This window comes from Amblyomma mixtum, chromosome 2, assembly GCF_055824585.1.
Source record: "Amblyomma mixtum isolate Tamu chromosome 2, ASM5582458v1, whole genome shotgun sequence".
NCBI classification, from domain to species: Eukaryota; Metazoa; Arthropoda; class Arachnida; order Ixodida; family Ixodidae; genus Amblyomma; species Amblyomma mixtum.
In genome coordinates, this window is record NC_143013.1 from 135,898,111 (window position 1) to 135,904,790 (window position 6,680).

Genomic DNA, 6,680 nt, shown 5'->3' on the forward strand with positions numbered 1-6,680 from the left:
TCTGAAATTCTAGAAGTGGAGATAAGAGAGCATAGGACATGAGGCTTCTATGGAATCAGTAAAATATGATTACATAAGAACAACAAAATAATGCTGACTGAAAAATTTTCATCACAAAGGCATTGCGTGAAACGTACCTCCTTGCGGGATGGTGTCAGGCACTTGTGGGCATGCTGCAGAGTACAAAAAGGATTAGACACTAGGCCTTTTTCATAAAAACAATGAAGCTAGTTCAAACTAACCTGTTCTGCCAGCATTGCTTACAGTTGCATTGCACTGACTGGCATCTGAAAGCAAAATTTCACGAGTGTCAGCCAAGTTCACTCATACTTTCAATACCACAAAAAGTAAATACCATGTGCAATGTCTTTTGCAAATGTGTTGACATGAGGCTGTGATGTTTCAGTTTCAGTTTACTTCCCACAACAAGTACAGGGCATGTACGAGGTGTGGCGAGAGTGACGGCATAAAAGCTGCGTCAAGGGCAGCTTGACTGGCCCCGTCTCCCCGAACAACATGGCAGCAAGCACGACAGTTCGGAAGTACAGTAAATACATATGATGGGAAGAATAACAAGGAACAAATGGAAAAAATATACGAACAAGATAAATGCAAAAACAGTGAATGAGTGCATGAGTTAAAAAATACAATCAAATCTTACAGTACAGGTTAGTTAATAATGTCAAATAATTTTTTCTTGGTTAGAACCCGCAGCTGCTCTTCCGTTAGCTTATATTTGTTAAGTGTACTAGGCAGCCTGTTTCGAAGCATCTGGAGACCGTAGTTAGTATGTGATCGCGGAACGTGCCAATGTTCATGGTGGTGGGTGGAGCGAGATGATATGTTAATATGCAAGTTTGCAACGGCTCGTAATGTTGTTATATTTTTATGGATTTCAGATTTCAAAGGTGCCAGCAACTGGCGCTCATAAAGCGTGGAAATTTTAGTAATCTTGTATTTAAGGAATAGGTCGGAAGTGTGGGCATTATTTGTGCCACCGGAAACAAAATTAAAAAGTGTCCTTCATTATAAAGTATTAATCACCATTATTGTGGCAGGCCTATACGTGCCAATGGCATTTGACATGCCTCGGCCCAGCAAACTAGATCTCACTGACCTGATGTGCGTGATGCCGGAAATTCTGGCGGCACCGTGGGGTATATCTCACTTAGAGCAGGTGCTGCCTTTTTCAACTTCTTCCGTTTTGGTGGACTTGGCTCATCTGAGTCTGACTCTGCCAAACACCGCTTTGGTTTATGTATGTTCCGCCTCCTGTTCTCCTTATCACTCGAAGCCAAATCTGATGTGAACTGTGCTCTGTCGAGCCGTCTTCTTGCCGCTTCGTATGCTGCTAAATACCGAAAAAAAAAACAAATCTGACATACCCATACAAAAATAATGACGTTTTTGCAATGTACAGACCCCAGCTAGTGAACTAGCACTCTGACTTATTATAAACACCGAATTGAGATTCAATGAGGTTAAACTTTAAAGTAAATTACTGAGCAGATATTGCAACAAAACAAAATTTCATTCGTACCTACACATAGCTAAGTCGCAACTCATTTACAAGCTTTCCCTTCCTTAAACATAGAAATGTTCCCGTCTTGAATAAAAAATGCAAGTGTGCGATGCTCATGGCGACCACACACTATTCCCTGCATGCAAAGTTAAGGGCCAATGGGTCGTCTCTGCAAAGTTAGGGGCCAATGTGTCTGCCATTTTGTTGAATCCTGTAATGAAAAATTCCAACCTTTTAACGGCACTTGGCAGCCGTGCATGGAGTTGCGGGCTCATTTCTTGGCCGCGGCGACAGCATTTCGATGGAAGCGAAATGCAAAAATGCCCGCGTGCTGTGTAAAGTCGCGCACGTTAAAGATCAATAACACCGGTCGAAATTAACACAACACTATCGGTCCAGGCTCAAACGTGACTTGAGACTTTACAACACAGGAGACAGCTCTAAAATGAATTTCACAAGCTTCAGCCGGTGTCAAGATCGCAACTTATTTAGACAGAAGCAACCAGCAAACATGTTTATGCCCGCGTGTGTTGCCCAGGCTGCATCTGGTTTAGCTGAAGATTTAATAAGCTTAGTTATCCGCTCCGTTTTTTCCCCCGGGCCAGGAACACATGCCGTCGTCAATCCAGGAAGACGGCACAGCTTCAACTTCTTCCGAGCTCAAAAGTTCTATGATGGCAAACATCTTAAAAATAAACAAACAATCAATACATTTTTGCATGTCACATATGAGAGGAACATGATAGCTTAATATATACTGCCTAAAGTGGGCCCTAGCGGGAGGGGCTAGAAGAATACAGCATTGTGAATATGAATTCATCGCGCGAAACATACGTGAGCTTAACACAATGAGACATGTTCAACTCTTTCAAGAAAACATACATAAATGAAAAACACGACTATGAGGTAGACACCAACGATTTGTCAATAGAGTCAATAGACATGATGACATCAGAAGGCAGCCTGTTCCATTCCTCAGTTGTATGTGGGTAAAAGAAATATTTATAGGCATTAATTTTAGCTTGACATGGAGTTAAAGAATGTGCATGATGATGTCTTGTGGGACGAGTTGTAAGCGGCGCAAGGTTAAGTTCGGGACTGATGGCAAATTTGTTGTTTTTCAGTAGAAATAGAAAGGATATGTGGACATCCTCTGAATGTTCATGGTTGGCTGGGAATAAGCAGGATGAGCATGATGTACAAGGGAAAGGGGCACAAAGCTGACATAAGCAACTACGGTCCTATAACAGGGACATCAACGGTTTACAGGTTATTGAGTGGAGAGTGAGGGGAATTACAACACGGGTTCTGGGAACAAAGGTTAGAGGACAGTCTGTTCTCATTGACTCAGTGTATCGAAATGGCAGAAGAGGAACACTAGCACCCATGGGCAGCATTGCTGGATATCAAGGGGACCTATCACAGCGTAATACCACAGGATTTGTGGGACATACTCGACTCATTAGATGTGGAAGATGGAGTAAATTTTTGAAGGATAGAAATAAAAGTAACAGGGTGCTTATAAAATGGGGGAAAAAAATGTATTACAGCGGTGGCTTAGGCAAGGCTGACTTCTGTCACCTTTGTTATCCATGTTGTACCCACCAGTACTAGAGACCAAAGTAGAAAGGAGCTGACTCTGCTTCAAACATTTTTTTCAAACGAGGGGAATGGGTTGAACAGTCATTACCAGGACTGAGGTAGATTTGCAGGGGTTGATGGACATCAGCGGTATTGAGGGAGATAGATTAGGTATTAAGTGTAGTAAGAAAAGATCGGTAGTTATGATTTTGAATGATAATGAGGGCAGTGGGCATAGGGATACAGGAGGTCATATGCAGGTAGTGGATAAATACAATTACCTTTAGGTGGGGATAAATAATGGTGCTGAGCATCTGGTGGGACATGAAAAATATGTAATAACTAAGGTAGCGGGAATGGAGCTATTATGAAAAAATAGGGCACTGTGGAATTGATAACAGAGATTTGAAAAGGAGTGATGGTTCCTAGTGTTAATTTTGGGCGGTGCTGTCATGTGCTTGACATCACAGGTCGGAGCAAGGTTAGAAATTAGGCAGTGTGGGGTAGGTAGCCTTGCTTTGGGAGCACTTTGAAAAACACCAAATCAGGGGGTGCAAGGTTGTTTGGGATGGCCATCATTTGAGGGCAGGGAAGCCAGCATCAAGATGAAACTTGATGAGCGATTGAGAAAAATGTGGGAACAACAGTGGGCTAGGAAAGCTTTCAGTCACTTGTATATGAGGAATGTCAACACAAAATGGAAAAAGTGAACTAGAAAATTGCCAAACAAATACTTGGATAGCAGTGGAAAGGTGAACGAGGAATTATCGGTTCAGAAAGCGGCTTTCAGCCTCACAACGGTGCTGCCCATTGCATTTCCCAAAAGGGCCTTTCTTTTACGTCTCTTATTTATTCCACTTGTGGGGACGTGGCTCAGAAAAAATTTTGTTAATATGCGTGCCCGGTGACTGAAAATTTCACATTTGAGAGATTTGCACCACTCCTTTTTAAGCCTGTTGTCAGTTTTTGCGCATGAATTTTTGAAGTCGTGTATTTGAAATATAAGGATCGTTTTGTGCTCATATTTGTTGTTAGTGTAGACATGGGAAGGCACAGAAAAATATGTTTTTGCTCACTATGATGGCATTTATGTAGCGAGAAAAAGTGTCCCATGTATAGAATTTGTGAAATTTTTGAGTTATTTCTCTTTAGAATGTCTCTTTGATGGGACTGCAATGGTTGTGTCGCGAAGTATGAAGGAGACGACCTAGCTATAATTTTCCAAGAACCAATCTCATTCTGGCGCCTCACACCTGCCTGCCTTCTTCGTCTTCATTCATTAAGGCTCGTGGCTGCAAGGAAGGGGCTGTGACGGTTGTTTTGAATCCCATTTGCAACTATAAATTGCAATAAAAATAGTGCAACTGCGCATCTGGAAACGAGTTTTTCATCCGTAAGCTTTTTGTGGATGGGAGCGTTAACTTGTGCTGACTGACCAAGCATCTGTTCACTTCAGCATATAGTAGATTTAAACATAGCTGAACCTACCACATCGCCATCTTGACACACGCCTGGCAGTTCCATTGGCAAAGCTGCTCCATCGCATGATCCACGCTGCAGTGCGAGGGGTCTGTCGCTGTCTGCGGAGAGCTTGCTGCTGGCCGAGCAGCAGATGTGACCCAGCTGCCTATGTTTAAGTATAAAAATAATCGAACACAATAAAAATTTTGTGAATAAATTTAGTTACTCAGCAACCAAAGTGTGAGCACTAAGTTCAGGTTTGAAAATAGCCAGATAAAGCAGAGCCGTATTCTGCTAAAGCTAGCAGCAGTCGGAATGCAATGTTATTTCATAACTTTAATCTGTACCAGGGCCACCTTTAATTTTGCTTCAATATTTGTTTTAAGTCAGCACAGGCAGGAAATTTTTGGTTAGGTTTTTTTTGTTAGAACAGTGCATCATATGAACTGGTTATTATGTACCATTTGCCTGCAACTGCTAAATAATTTATGGCAGAATTTATTTCCTCATGCTGCGTTGGTTTGTCTAAAGAGCTTATCAATGCCCGTGAAATCTGCTTCGCGATTTTAATTCACAGCAAAAACCAGATCAGCCTGTCTGATGACCCAAAATGTGAACGAATCAAGAAGCAGCAATGCGTGAGGTGTAATGCATTTAGTAACGCGTTACACATCATTACAAAGGAATGCAACTAAAATTTGGTGCCGGCACTTTTTTTAGCAATAATGATAGAAAGATCTGGACTTGCAAGTTACTAATTTTTATGCAGTCTCACGATCATATGTACACATAATCTATAAATCACAGTGTTAGCTGCCCCCTTTGAGATTAATGCTAAATGTTTGTCACATACCTTCACTGCTGCCGAGCCTGGCTAAAACAGTTTCCTGTAGGCCCATATTTAGCGTGCGAAGCTGCAGTATTTCCTCTTCCTGCTTCTGCATCTTGCATTTTAGATTGCTTATGGTCTCGTGTCTTTTTCTCAGCTCTTCTTTCAATGCGGTGATGTGATTGGTTTCTGTGAGGCCAGCTTCAAATCTGCTTTCCTTGCCTGCATGTTGGCTTTTGGTGCTTCCTAAGCTTCCTTTTCTTGGCCTCCAAAATATTCAAGAGATCCTGCCTTGGCCCTTCCTTTTTTCTCCGCGGGGGCTGATGTGCAGGAAAAAGTTATTTTAGACGACATTTCTCAACTCCTAAAGACACTGTGGGTCACAGGCACTTTACAGAACCCATGAAATAAGTACTTACCTCTTGGGGCACATGTCCACGAGTCTGTTAACCCGCACTCTCCTGTGGCTGATCTTTGAGGTTACATCTTCTTTCGATTCTGAAAAACATTTCAGGCAAGGACAAAAAGGGATTACGCACATAAAAATTACAATGTTGCTGAAGGAGCTCATCATGGTAATCTGTTAAAAAGCAACCGCTCGGAACATGTTTCCTCATAAACCTATTTTTCGCTGCACCAGTTCGGCCTAGCTCTGAGCCATAAAGGTATCGTGAACATAGAATAAAAAGTAAAGCAAAATAAGCCGTGTCTATCGTCTGATCAACTTTGAACAAATGCACCTCTCATTAGGTCGTCAAGGAGGAACTGTGGAATGAAGTTAGAGCATGCGCGCGGTTTTACTACCTGTCCTGCAAAAAGCAAGCAGCTCACGAACCATACGAGGTACTCCAAACCTGACAACCTATATTCATTAAATGTGATGTAAACTATTTTGATTAAATGATGTAAACTATTTTGATTAAACTTATCCACAGTTAGCTTCTGCCTGCAATTGTTTAATTTATTTCGAGCTGAATAAAGCAATGTCAGCATGTGTGTGCTGACATGCATGGCTATTCCTACGACTAACAAAACATAGAAAGCACCATCCAAACATCAAGGTTTAACAAGCAATTACTGCAAATTAACTTAGCAAACACTTACCACCCAGAATTGAAACACGAGCGCGGTAGTATTCAGCGCTGCCGTCATCCGCAGTCTATTTGCAGGCGTAGAAAGCCCGCGAAGAGAAGTCCTTTTCATGCCATGGGTCAAGATCTTCGATGTCACGTGTAGCAACAATTGCACCCTTCTTGTCATCCTCGTAACGCACATAAGCTTGAGTTA

General features: G+C 42.0%; 1 long non-coding RNA gene across 1 annotated transcript; it reads right to left on the minus strand.

Moving 5' to 3' along the window:
* Positions 1-1,039: 1,039 nt before the first annotated feature.
* On the minus strand, positions 1,040-5,499 carry LOC149361019 (uncharacterized). Its single transcript, XR_016288894.1, has 3 exons — positions 5,418-5,499; positions 4,592-4,730; positions 1,040-1,351 (listed from the first exon to the last, which is right to left on the minus strand). It is a non-coding gene; the product is annotated as an uncharacterized LOC149361019 (long non-coding RNA).
* Positions 5,500-6,680: the final 1,181 nt, after the last annotated feature.